This window comes from Miniopterus natalensis, chromosome 2 (assembly GCF_054644295.1).
Source record: "Miniopterus natalensis isolate mMinNat1 chromosome 2, mMinNat1.hap1, whole genome shotgun sequence".
NCBI lineage: Eukaryota > Metazoa > Chordata > Mammalia > Chiroptera > Miniopteridae > Miniopterus > Miniopterus natalensis.
The window spans coordinates 91,457,455-91,472,377 of record NC_142082.1 but is presented as its reverse complement, the minus strand read 5'-3'; positions in this window follow the sequence as shown (position 1 = coordinate 91,472,377).

Sequence of the window (14,923 nt, the reverse complement as noted above, 5' to 3'; positions counted from 1 at the left end):
GTTAAGATTAAATAAAATCATATGTCTAAAGACTTTGGCAAAGTACCCACTGTAGATTATAAAGTCCTTTATCATTAATAATATGGGTTTGGGTCATATTACTGCTTTGGTGCTGATCTTGCGCTCCTCATGTGATCCCAAGAGGTTCCTGCTTGCATCAATCTTTTGGTTTGTGGGGACTGTTTTCTCCATGATAAAAAACACAAAAACCCAAAAAAGTATTTTTGCTCAAATTTCAGATAACAGAGTATGATTCTAGTGCATCATCTTTATGTAGTTCAATAATTATATCTCTATCACTTTTATGCTGGTATTTCTTTTTTCTCTTTCTAGATATTTTTGCACTAATATGCTCAACCCAGAAACTACAAAGTTTAGGGCTCTCCAGTACAAACCTTTTAAATGTTTGTGACTGTTTTCTAAGCTATTCTGCTGCAGAGGGAGTGACTCTTGGGTAAATATACTCATGATGTATTAAGGGATTTCTGTGAAACTGTCTCCCACTCTTATTCCATAAAGCCCATTTTGCTTATTTCCTGTCTCATGATAAAAATATTTATATGACTCTTTTGGAGCTGAGCCTAGTCTATCTAACACTCAGCTTTGCTATTTAACTATTTCCTATTTAGTACATATGTGTTTACTTATGGTTGTTAAAAAAATCCACCACTTACCAAAATACTGGGTGATGATGTGAAAATAATAAAGCACAGTTAATCCAAATTTAAAACTTAATTATTTGGAAGAATTTATCCACATTTTCTCATTTAGAATCTATGCAAATTGAATTAAGTAAATGTCTTCTATGTATTCCTGTGAAGTTTATAATCCAATATAGATGCTGCTTTTAATAATAATAGGTAATATATGTTGAATACTTACATAATCCAGACATTATTCTAAGTACTGTGTATATATTATTTTATTTACACTCACAACAACCCCATGACTTTGGTACAATCATTATACCAATTTTACAATTAAGAGAATTATGGTCCAGTGAGATTAAATGTCTTACCCAAAGGCAGAACCAGGAAAATATCAAACAAGTTTGACTCCAGAGTCAGAGTATTGGCTCTTACCTGCAATTCTGAACTCCATTCAATAACAATGGTCAACATTTACAGAATAGTGACTATCTCTTCTTAGTACCATACAGGTACCCACCTCAGTACCATATAGGTATGACTCCTTTAATCCTAATCCCAGTGCCAGGAAGTTGTAATATTATAATGCTCATTTTAGAGATGGGATAAATGAAGGCAGAAAAATCAAGTAACTCACAAGGCCACAAGACAGGAAGTAGTGGACCCTGGATTACAAACAAAGTATATTAAATTAATATTATAGAAGTTTACCAGTACCTGATTCTTGTTAAGTAGTATGTTTAGATAAGGGAGAGTTCAGAGAAATTTTTAAGTTTTTTTTTTTTTTTTTTTCCTACCATTTGCCAAAGAATCTTATCAAGTAGAAGGGGGTCTAAATAGAGTTAAAATATATTCTAATTATGTAAACATGTTTTATATATCATGTGTTATCTCTTATGCACATAATAAACTACCTAAGCAGATGTCAATAATTCATTTGCCTGTACTAAGGCTAATGAAAGCAAATTAAACCAATAGGCTTACTTTATGGACTTGATCTTGAAAAAGACAAATGAATGAATGCAACTCAACACAGTGAAAAAAAAGATTATGTATCCACAAAAATGGAAATTATTTTTATCAATTGAACTATTTATTCACAAATATTTAATGTAACAAAAAGAATGAGATTATCAAATCAAAACACAAATCTAGCCCAAAACAAAACTCCAAAAACTTGCCCTTGTAAAGATTTGAAAATGCACTAGAAAAGTATTATTATTGATGATCTGATTATGTTGCTATCTTCTAGTAAAACTCACCAGCAGTAACAACTTACTGTGATAGAGTTTGAATATTACAATGCTTTTTTCTAAAACTGAATTCTTCAGCATTATTATTTGAAACTGTAGAGCATAATGATATGCTATGTAAAAGTTTACAAGCTTTAACTGAATTATTTTTTCTTTTCCCTGGTAAAATCAATACCTCAAAATTTTGGAGGCCACCTATCATCAATTTCAGCTTTATTCAGGGGGAAAACATGTTATTTAAGTTTTATTTGTCTGAACTTAATATTAGTATAAAAATCATTAAATATAAATGTAATTGGGTAGAGAAAAATGCAAACACACAGGATCTATTAATAAATTATTTAACAGCACTATGTATCTACATCAGCTAAGCTTTATGTAATTAGAATGATATCCCAAGTAGTCAAGGAAAAGTGCTCAAAAATAGATGAAATTTTAATTATCTAAGGAAGAGTTTTAAGAGCAAATATTGGCTATAATTCATATGTATAAATTTTCCAAAAATCTAAAAATAGGAATGTGTTAAACAGAATGCACATGACAAAGAGAACAGCTCATCAAGCTTTCCCAGCTATGAAATTGTGGCTTTCCCATACATCATTCAATAAAAAACAGATGGCAGAAAATTGGTTGCCAGAAAAGAAACACCTACAGCATGTTATAATTAAGAGCTTCAGATGAACAAAGGGAGGAAGATGACAAATTTCTTTTTAAATGAACATTTCTCCTATGAAAGCTCTCTCTTGAGTAGGGCAAGCTAAGGTTAAAATGACATAATCTTAGAAACATTAAGTACTCCAGAATGGACTTTTTTTTTTATTGTCTAACCCCCCCTCCCCCTTATTTTGGTTGTAACACCCCAAATCCTTTGCCACTCTTGGTATTTGTGCTTCAGAGGTCCTATACAGGCTCTATAGATGGACCATGTGATTCATGTTGGTTCAGTTCCTCTTGCCTCATGATCAAATCAGGCCACATCAGGGATGGACATGTCTCTCAAATTGGTCCAACTTAGAGTGAATCCTGGGGCTTGTACAGAAGCTCTGAAAGAGCTATGCTCTTTTTCACTGGAGTTGATCATAGGAAGCTATAAGTTTAATGCTACTGACACCACACAAAAGTAAAATGAAACCACTATGCAGGAGAGTAAACTGAAGAGATAGTGTGTCTGAGTGACAGTTTAGCCTCTTGATCAAACTGCTTCTAAATCATATGAGTCAATAAACTTCCCTTTTATCTGAAACCAGTTTGAATTGGATTTTCTATCCACTGACCCTAGAAAAATCCTGAATAATCAGATTACAGTTTCATTTTTGTTTATTTAATGAATAAACAAAAACTAGAGCCACTGCAGTTTAGAAAGCACCTTTTCCATGTTCATTATCAGAATAACTCTGTGAAATAAGTGCTATTACAATGTTAATTTTGCAGATGAAGTTAAATAGTGTCTTTGTCCCTTCAGACTGCTATAAGAAAATACCACTTTCTGGTATAATAAATAGCACTGGGTGGTTTGTAAACAACATAAATTTATCTCTCACAATTATGGAGACTGGAAGTCTGAGATCAAGGTACCAGCATGATGGAGTAAGAGCCCACTTCCAGGTTGCTGACTTTTTTTTTATCTTCACATGGGGGTAAGGGGTATAGTAATCTCTCTGGGGCTCCTTTTATAAGAGCACTAATCCCATTCATGAGGGCATTGTCCTCATGACCTAATCACCTCCCAAAAGCCCCACCTCATACCATCATTTTAGACATTAGAATTTCAACATATGAATTTTGAGGGCACAGAAACATTCAGATTATAGCAAATGACTTGCACAAGATAACACAGCTAATAATTAACAGCACTCAGGTCTTGTGACATCACATCCCATACTTTTCCATTTCTGCTTTTCAACCTTAGGTGTTTTTTGTTTTCTGTTTTTTTTTAAAAAAAAAGGTATTCTAGGTGCTATGGCAGGTGGTGCAAAACCATAGGGTAAGGGTAACTTATCTTTCTAGAACTTTAATTGTATTCAAATAACTTAGACTATGAGTATAAGCTATGTAATATAATTTATAAGTCATTCTACATAGTATTATTGTATTTTAAAACAATATAATATAGAATAAGACAAACATTTTTAGAATTGAAATATCAGATTGCAATAAGATGTCAAGCTTGCAAATTGCCACTTGGGTATTTATGCTCAGACCAAAAAAAGTAGTTCTATCCTTTTACCATTAGGAAGCACATAAAATGCAATCACATTTTGAAGCTCAAATAAAAGGACAAAATTGATTATTTATAAATGAGGTTTTATAAATAAACTCTATTATTTTCTTTACCAGTTAGACACAAAAGTACTAAGGTCCCAGAGAATGACTATAATGACTAAACAAGCCCAGAATATTTTTAAAAAAGAACAGAAGCCTGCACAAGTACAAAATATTATGAACAGACAAAAATTTCTATTACCACTTATATAATATTCACCTAAGTGGGCCAGAAATTAAGGTCACTTAATAATTCTCCAGGCAGACTTCCAAATATATTGGCAGTACAGTTCAAGCATATGTTTGTTTTAAAGATAATGCCAAAAAAATTGTTGATGATAGATTTTTAAAAAAAATATATCTTTATTGATTTCAGAGAGAGGAAAGGAGAGGGAGAGAGAGATAGAAACATCAATGATGAGAGAGTCATTGATCAAGCCCACAACCCGGGCATGTGCCCTGACCGGGAATCGAACCCCAGTCGCCTGGATCCCAGGTCAACGCTCAACCGCTGAGCCACGCCTGGCAGGGCTGATGATAGATTTTTTATTTCATTCACTATTTTTGGTAGAAGTCTAACTTTCTTGAGGATATAGCAAGGCCGATAAGCCAAAGAGGATTTGGTATGCTGAACAATGGACCCCCAAAGATGTCCACTTCTAATCTCCAGAACCTGTTACCATTTAACCTTACATAGAAAAAGGGATTTTGCAGATGTGATTAAGTTAAGTATCTTGAAATGAGATTATCCTGAATTATCCTGGTAGGCACAATGTAATCACAGGGTCTTTAGAAAAAACAGGAATATCAGTGTCAGAAAGGAATATGTGTTGACAAAAGGAGGGGTCAGAGTGATGTGGGGCCACAAACAAAGGGATGAAAGTGACCTATAGAAGCTTAAAGACACAAGGAAAGAGATTTTTCCCTTGAGTCTCCACAAGAAACATAGACTGACCAACTGATTTTAGACAGTGGACTCCAGAATTACAATAAATTTGTATTGTGTAAAGTCATTAAGTTTACAATAATTTGTAACATTAAAAATAGAAAATTAATACAAGGTTGCTGTATTTTCTTATTATGACACTTTATAAAAATATAAATATTAAAATATTGTGTGAGGCCTAAAAATTCTCCATTGTGTAGATCCCCAAACCAAGTTTCAATTATTTAGTATCTGTTATGTATCATTTAGTTCACTTTTTTCTAGGATAATATTTTCCAATCAACATTCCAAAATTTACTTTATTTGTATGGCACAGAAAATTTCAAGTCAGAAAATTAAAACTTTAAACATATTTTTACAATAGCATCTAAAATATCAAATGCCCAAGAATATATCCAGTAAAATATGTATAAAACTACATATGAAAACAAAACAATATTGAAATAAATTAAAGACATATGTAAATAGATAAATCATAGCTATAGATTAGAATACTAATATTATAATATCAATTTTCTCCAAATTGACCTAATGCAATCCACATTACCAAGGAATTTACAAGATGATTAAAAAATTTATATGGAAATACAAATGACCAAAAATAACCAAGAAAATCTTAAAGTAGAAAAAAAAGTAAACAGACTACTCTACTGAAAATCAAGACTTACAAATAGCACAATGGAATAAATAGAGGTCTAGCCACAGACCCATACATATATGGACTTGTGATTTATGACAATGGCAGCTTTGCACAGTCTTTAATAAAAGGTATTAGGACAAGTGGTTATCTACATGAAAAAACATTTAACTTGATCCTGTATCATGCCAAATACATAAATCAGAGGAAGATAGCTTTATATGCTCAAGTCAGAAAAATAGAGATTTCACACAAAAATTTGAGAGTAATATATGCATGATCTTGTATTGACAAATGTTTCATTCATATAAAAAAGGTTAATAAATTGGGCTATATTACAACTAAAAATTACTGTTAATCAAATGATACCACTTCGAAAGTGAAAAAGATAAATCAGCATGAGACTATTTGCAACATATATAACCAATCAGAAGTTTATTCAGAACATATAAAAACAAAAGATGGCAGAGTAGGTAAATTCTGTGCTCACCTCCTTTTACAACCACATCAAAAGTACAAATAATTTACAAAACAACCATCATTGAAAACCACCTGAAACTAGCTGAACAAAAGCCCTACAACTAAGGATATAAAGGGGAAGCCACATCAAGCCTGGTAGGAGAGGGTGAAGATGTATGGCAGGCTGGTCCTACACCCACATATGGCAATTAGGAATTGGGAGGGATATCTTGGCTGTGGAGGTCCTCCCATGAGGAGTGAGGGGTCCCAGCTCCACACTGGTTTTCCCAGCCCAGGATTCTTACTGGAAAAAGAGTCCCTATAACTTCTGGTTGAGAAAACCAACAGAGATTGTGGCTTAGAAGATTTAGCTGAGTGAGATGGAGAGCTGCTGGAGTCTTCTTAAAGGGCCCATGCACAGATTTACCCACCAATGGCCTCACTTGCTCTGAGCTTCAGTGCTCAGACAGGAGGTCTAAAAAGCCTCAGTGACATAAGGGAATAACTGAACTGTCTGGCTTCTGAGCAAGTGCTGAAAGAACAGCCGGTAAACACCATTGTTTCTTTGTTGAGTCCTCCCCAAACCCAACAAGGAGGCACAGGTGGGTACCAAATCTGAGTCTCTATCAACCTGGCTAACATCTTTCATCTTGCCCTTGAGATTCCCTGAGACAGCGCCCCCACCACACACCCAACTTGTGGGCTCACTCAGTACTTTACCAGCAGCTTTGCCGTAAAACTATTTTAGCTCACACTGAAATCTATCATAAAATCTCTCAAATGTCCATACACACCAACCTAGCTGTGTCTTCCTTTGGCATGCCCCTTACCACTTGCTAAGTAGCCCCAAGGCCATGCACTAGTGTCAGCCAGGTTCATGTCATAGCTTACCCTCTTTCAAGCACCTCTAAACCCAGAAAAAGTGGCAACCATCTGCAGATCTCTTTGAAGTACCTACCAGTTGGGGTTGCCTTGGCAAAGGAAATGAGTAACCCTGGCCTGCACTAGATCTCCGCCCAACAGGTTTCAGAAAAAACACATTTAGTGACTTGGTTCAGACCACACCAGAGTAATACCCAACCACCTCAACAAATAAGACACCTAGAGGGCAGACAGAACAGGCACCAGGACCATGCAAAAACAAATCCTGTTTCTTGGGGTTAGCCCACACATAACAGCTTGTTCACTGTAGTCACAGCCATTTCTCACAGCCAATTGCCTGAGAGTCAATCACACCCACTGGTGCACCAACAGCCATAAAGGCTCAACAACAACAGTAGAGCACACACAGTCCACACAAGGGACACACCTGGAGCATCCAGCTCAGATTATGAGGAAGACTGTATCTTGGACCCCATAGGACCCCTACCAAATAAGGTAACTATACTAAGACCAGGAGATAAAGCAGCTTTATCTAATATATATAAACAAACACACAAGTTAGTCAAATCGAGGAGAAAAGAAAAATGTACCAAATGAAAAAACAGAACAAACTCCAGGAAAGAAGTAAACAAAATGTAGACAAGCAACCAAACACATGCAAAGTTCAAAACATTGATTATAAGGATGCTCAATGAACCATAGGTGAGCTCAGAGAGAACTTTAAAAAGAGGTAAGAAATATAAAAATGGACATAGACAACGTAAAATATAAACAGTCTGAAATTCAAAACACAATATCTGAAATGAAAAATACAGTAGAAGGAATCAAAGCAGATTAGATGAGCAATTTGAAAAACAAGGTAGCAGAAAACACCCAGTTAGGGCAGGAAAAAAGAATTTATAAATTGAGGAAATTTTCAAGGACCTCTGGGACAAAATTAAAAGAAACAACATCCATATCATCATGCCACCAGAAGAAGAAGAGAGAGAGAGCAAGGAATTGGAAACCTAATTGAAAAATATAAGGACTAAAAATTTCCATTACAGAAAATGACACAAAAGTTCAGGAAGATCAGAGTCCCAAAAAAGATGAAGCCAAATAAGCCTACAACAAAACACATCATAATTAAATGGCAAAGGTTAAGAGAATTTTAAAAGCAGCAAGGAAAAACAGTTAGTTACCTACAAGGGAGCTCCCATAAGACTGTCAGCTGATTTCTCAACAGAAAATTTTCAGGGCAGTAGGGATTGGCATGAAATATTCAAAGTGATGATATCTAAGGACCTACAACCAAGATTACTCTGCACAGCAAGGATGTCAATTAAAATTGAAGGAGAAATAAAATGCTTCCCAGGCAAGAAAAAAGCTGAAGGAGTTTATCACCACCAGTGTAGTATTACAAGAAATGGTAAAGAGACATTTTTTAGAAAAAAAGGAAATTTTTAGTCCTTATATTTTTCAATTAGGTTTCCAATTCCTTGCTCTCTCTCTCTTCTTCTTCTGGTGGCATGATGATACGGATGCTGTTTCTTTTAATTTTGTCCCAGAGGTCCTTGAAAATTTAGAGAGAAAAGAATAGAGGAATTTAAATATAAATACTAAAATGGCAATAAATACATACCTATCATTATACACTTTAAATGTGAATGGATTAAATGCTTCAATAAAAAAACACAAGGTAGCTGAATAGATAAGAAAACAAGACCCATATATATGCTATCTACAAGAGAGACACCTCATATCAAAACACACAGGTAGGCCCGGCCAGGTGTGGCTCAGCGGTTGAGCATCAACCTAGGATCCAGTTGATTGGGGTTCCCAGTCAGGGCACATGCCCAGGTTATGGGCTCGTCCCCAGTTGGGGGCATGCAGGAGGCAGCCGATCAATGACTCTCTCATCATTGATGTTTCTATCTCTCTCTCTCTCTCTCCTCTCCTCTCTCTGAAATCAATAAAGATATATTAAAAACAAACAAACAAACAAAAAACAAAAACACACAGGTAGACTAAAAGTAAAGGGATGGAAAATATATTTTATGCAAATGGAAAAAATAAAGATGGGATAACAATACCTATATCAGATAAAGTAGATTTTAAAATGTGGGCTATAATGAGAGTCAAATAAGAACATTACATGATGATAAAGGAATCAATCCAATAAAATGATATAAACTTTGCAAACTTTCATGCACACAATACAAGGAATAAATAGGAGCAATAACTGTATAAAGCAAATATTGATGGACATAAATAGAGAAATCATCACAAATACAATCAGAGTTGGGGATTTTAACATCCTGTTGACATTCAATACATATATTGCTCAGATAAAATGTCAAAAGGAATGACACATTTATTTAGCCTTAAATGACACATTAGATCAGATCGATTTCATTGGTATTTTCTGAGCATTTCACCCCAACACAGCAGAATATACATTTTTTTCAAGGGCACCTGAAACATTTTCCAAAATACAATATAAGTTAGGTGCCACAAAAAAATTCTTAATAAATTTAAGAAAATTGGAAACATATTAAGCATCTTCTCCTAACACAATAGTACAGAACTAAAAATAAATTACAAGAAAAAAACACACTAAGAAATCACATGAACACATAGAGGCTAAATAACATTTTACCAGAGATTCATTGAGTTAACAGTGAGATCGGGAAAAAATTAAAAGATATGTTAAGAGAAAATAAAATGAAAATACAACAAACCAAAATCTATGGGACACAGCAAAAACAGCCCAGAGGGAATTCATACCAATACAGGTCTACCTCAAAAAACAAAAAAAACTCAAATAAACAATCAGACCTTACACCTAAAGAAACTAGAAAAACAATAAACAAAGCCAAAAGTGAGAAGAAGAAAGGAAAAAGTAAACATTAGAGCAGAAAAAAACAAAATAGATTCTGAAAAAGCAAGACAAAAGATCAACGAAACAGCTATCTGGTTCTTTGAACATATAAATAAGATTTATAAGCCTTTAACCAAACTCATCAAGAAAAAAAGAGAAAGGAATCAAATAAATAAAATCAAATTAAAGAGAAGTAACTGACACCACAGAAATAAAAACGATTATAAGAAAATATTATGAACAATTATAGGCCAACAAACTGACAATCTTAAAGAAATGAATAAATTTGTAGAAACATACAATGTCCTAAAACAGAATCAGGAAGAAACAAAAAAATCTGAACAGACTAATTACAACTAGTAAAATGGAAGCAGTAATAAAAAAATTCCAACAAACAAAATTCCTGAACCAGAAACTTTCGAAGGTGAATTGTACCAAATATTCAAAGAACTACCACCTATTCTTCCCAAACTATTCCAAAAATTCAAGAGGAAGACTCCCAAGCTCATGTTATCCTGATTCCAAACTCAGATAAAGACACTACAAAGAAAGAAAATTAAATGCCAATATCCACCTGAACATAGCAATACAGTCATACTAGAGGACTTTAGCACCTCACAGACTTTATTGGGTAGATCTTTCAGACAAAAAATCTGGCAGACAGAGGAGTGTGCAGTGCGCCCTTCAGCAGCCTTACAGGGAAGCAGATACAAATTTCCCACTGAGCACAACCAGTGCAGTCCTGGGAAAAAAAAGAATTTTCTCCCTTAACCCATACAGATTACAAGCACTAAACCCAACACCAGTCTGCTAAAACCACACCAGCCAGGTACTGGATACCCCTGTAGAGCAAAGACCTGAGGAGGAAGGGAGAACAGCTCAGAGAAGGAGCATTCAAGGGGTGAGACCTAAGGCAGACCCAGTCTCTGGGCTTCAGAGGTCTTGCCCACCAGCCTGTTTGGGGCTCAGCTCTGCCAAGTGTCAAACTGGTAGCAGAAAACCGGGCAGGGCTAGCAACTGACTTTGATTGCACCAGAGAAACTAGCAGGAGGCCTGTGGCCAGCACACAAACAGGCAGTCTTGGACATCTGAGTAAAATCCAGTGGAGCATCACAAATAACAGTTCCAAAGGTTGAACACAGTAGGCACTGATATCTGCATACCCCAACTGCACTTTTTTCTTTTCATTTGTCCTTTCTTTTCTTTAATATTATTTCATACATTACCTTCTCTCTTTTTTTGGCATTTTAAAAAATGTATGTTTATTATTGAAAATATTACAAATGTCCCCCTTTTTCCCCATTGACCCCTCCCACCCTGCAACCTCTACCCACCCCTGACCTTGACCACACTATTGTCTGTGCCCATGGGTTATACTTATAGGCTTATAAATTCTTTGGTTAATCTCTCCCCACCCAATGACCCACTACCATCTTCCCTCTGAGATCAATCAGATTGTTCCATGATTCTATGTCACTGAATCTATTTTGTTCATCAGCTTATTATGTTCCTTAAATTCCACATATAAGTGAAATCTTTGCCTGGTTTATTTCACTTAGAGTAATATTCTCCAGTTCTATCCATATTGCCCCAAAAGGTAAGAGACACTTTTTTTTTTTTTTTTTTTTTTACAGCTGCACAGTATTCCATGGTGTAAATGTCCCACTCATCTACTGATGGGCACTTGGGCTGTTTCCAGACCTTAGCCATTATAAATTGTGCTGCTATGAACATAGGGATGGACATATTCTTTCTGATTAGTGTTTCAGGATTCTTAGGATATATTCCTAGAGGTGGGATCACTATCACTGGGTCAATAGGCAGTTCTATTTTTAATTTTTTGAGGAACGTCTGTATTCTATAGTGGCTGCACCAGTTTGCAATCCCACCAGCAATATATCAGGGTTCCCCTTTCTCCACACCCTCACCAGCACATGTCATTTATTGATTTGTTGATGGTAGCCATTCTGACAAGTATAAAGTGATACCTCATTATGGTTTTAATTTGCATCTCTCTGATGGTTAGTGACATTGAGCATTTTTTCATATGTCTCTTGGCTATTTGTATGTCCTCTTTGGAGAAGTATCTATTCAGGATCTTTGCCCATTTTTTAATTGGATTTTTTATCTTCCTTTCTTGAGTTGTATGAGTTCTTTGTACACTTTGGAAATTAGCCCCTTATCAGATGCATCCTTCACAAATATCTTCTCCCATACAGTGGAGTTCCTTTGTATTTTGAGGATATTTTTTTTTGCTGTGCAGAAGCTTTTACTTTGATGAAGTCCCATTTGTTTATTTTCCCCTTTGTTTCTCTTGTCTTAGGAGATGTATCAGTAAAAATTCCACTACATGAGATGTCTGTTACTTTACTGCCTGTTTTTTCAAGGATTTTTATAGTTTCATGTCCTACATTTATAAGTCTTTTATCCATTTTGAATTTATTCTTGTGTATGGAGCACGTTGGCATTGTTTCATTTTTTGCAGGTATCTGTCCAATTTTCCCATCACCATTTATTGAAGAGTCCATCTTTGTAGCCTTTTGTCTTCGTTGTCAAATATTGACTGACAATAATTGTGTGGGTACATTTCTGAGCTATATGTTTGTTGTTGTACAAATACCAGGCTGTTTTGATTACAATGTCTTTGTAGTATAGTGTGATATCCAGAAAAGTGATTCCTCTAAATCTGTTCTTCTTTCTCAAGATTGCTTTGGCTATTCAGGGTCCTTTTTAGTTCCATATCAATTTTTGAAATATTGGTTATAGCTCTGTGAAATAAGCTGTTGGTATTTTAATAGGAATTGCATTGAATGTATAAATTGCTTTGGGTAGTATGAACATTTTAATGATGTTAATTCTAATCCATGAGCATGGTATATTCTTCCACTTGTTTATATCTTCCTCTATTTCTTTATTCAGTGTCCTGTAGTTTTCTGAGTACAGGCCATTTACATCCTTGGTTAAGTTTTTTCCTAGGTATCATTTTTTTTATTTGCAATGGTAAATAGTATTGTTTATTTAGTTTCACTTTCTGAGAGTTCATTGTAGTTGTATAAAAATGCTGTCAATTTTTGGATGTTAATTTTGTATCCAGCTACCTTGCTGAATTCATTGATCAAATCTAATAGTACTTTTGTGGAGCCTTCAGGGTTTTCTATGTACAATATCACGTCATCTGCAAATAATGACAGTTTTACTTTCCCTTTTCTAATTTGGATACCTTTTATGTGTTTTTTTTTTTTTTTCTGGCTGATGGCTGTGGCAAGGACTTCCAGTTCTATGTTGAATAATTGTAGTGAATGCAAACACCTCATCTTGTTGTTTTCAAGAGAAATGATTTTAGGTTTTGACCAGTAAGCATGGTATGTATGATGTTAGTTGTAGGTTTGTCCCATATGCCCTTTATTATGTAGAAGTGTGTTCCCTCTATTCCCACTTTGCTGAGAGCTTTTATCAAAAACAGGTGCTGGATTTTGTTGAAAGCTTTTTCTGCATCTATTGATATTATCATATGATTTTTGTCCTTTATTTTGTTTATATGATGTATCACATTTATTGATTTGTGAATATTATACCAGCCTTACATCCTCAGAATAAATCCCACTTGGTCGTGGTGTATGATCTTTTAAATGTATTACTGGATCTGGTTTGCTAATATTTTGTTGAGGATTTTAACATCTATGTTTATCAGGGATGTTGACTTATAATTTACTTTCTTTGTAGTGACTTTATCTGGTTTTGGGATTAGGATAATGCTGGCCTCATAAAAAGAACTTGGGAGCCTTGCCTCCCCTTGAATATTTTGGAATAGTTTGAGGAGAAAAGGTGTTAATTCTTCTTTGAATGTTTGGTAAAACTATCCTGTAAATCCATCTGTTGCCAAACTTTTGTTTTCTGGGAGTTTTTTTTATTGCTGCTTCAATTTTATTAGTTGTTATCAGCCTATACAGATTTTCAGGTTGTTCCTGATTCACCTTTGGAAGACTGTATGCTTCTAAGAATTTGTCCATTTCACCCAGCTTGTCCAGTTTGTTGGCATATAGTTGCTTTTAGTATTTTCTTATAATCCTTTGTATTTCTGTTGGGTCAGTTGTTGTATCATCTCCTTCATTTTTTATTTTATTTATTTATTTGGGTTCTCTTTCTTTGTTTCCAGGTGAGTATGGCTAAAATGTATCAATCTTATTTTCTTTTCAAAGAACCACTTCTTGGTTTCATTTATATTTTGCATTATGTTTTTAGTCTCTATGTCATTAATTTCTGCTCTGACCTTTATTTCCTTCCTTCTACTTCCTATGGGCTTTTCTTGCTGTTCTCTTACTAATTCTTTTAGTTGTTGTGTTAGATGGTTTACCAGACCTTTTCCCTAGTTTTGAGGTATGCCTGTAATGCTGTGAACTTCCCACTAAAGACTACTTTCATTGTGTCCCATAGATTTTGGGTTTTCTGTTCATTTTCATTTTTCCCACAGACTTTTTAATTTATTCCTTGATTTTATTGGTAATCCATTCATGTTTAATAACATGCTATTTAGCTTCCATTTGTTTGAGTATTTTTGAGGTTTTTTTTTTTTTTAATAGTGATTGATTTCTAGTTTCATGCCATTGTGGTCTCAGAAGATGTTTGTTATGATTTCAATCTTCTTGAGTTTTGTTTTGTGTCTTAACATGTGGTCTGTCTTTGAGAATGTTCCACGTGCACTTGAGAAGAATGTGTATTCTGCTGCTTGGGGACAAAATGTTCTGTATACGTCAATTAAATCCATTAGACCTAGTGTGTAATTTAAGGCTTTTGTTTCGTTGTTGATCTTTTGTCTGGATGATCTATCCAGTGATGACAGTGGAGTGTTAAAGTCCCCTACTATGATTGTGTTGCTGTTGATCTCATGCTTAAAGCTCACCAATACGTATATATATATACATGCTCATCTATTGGATGCATATATGTTTTTAAGGGATGGATTCCTTGGTATCATGT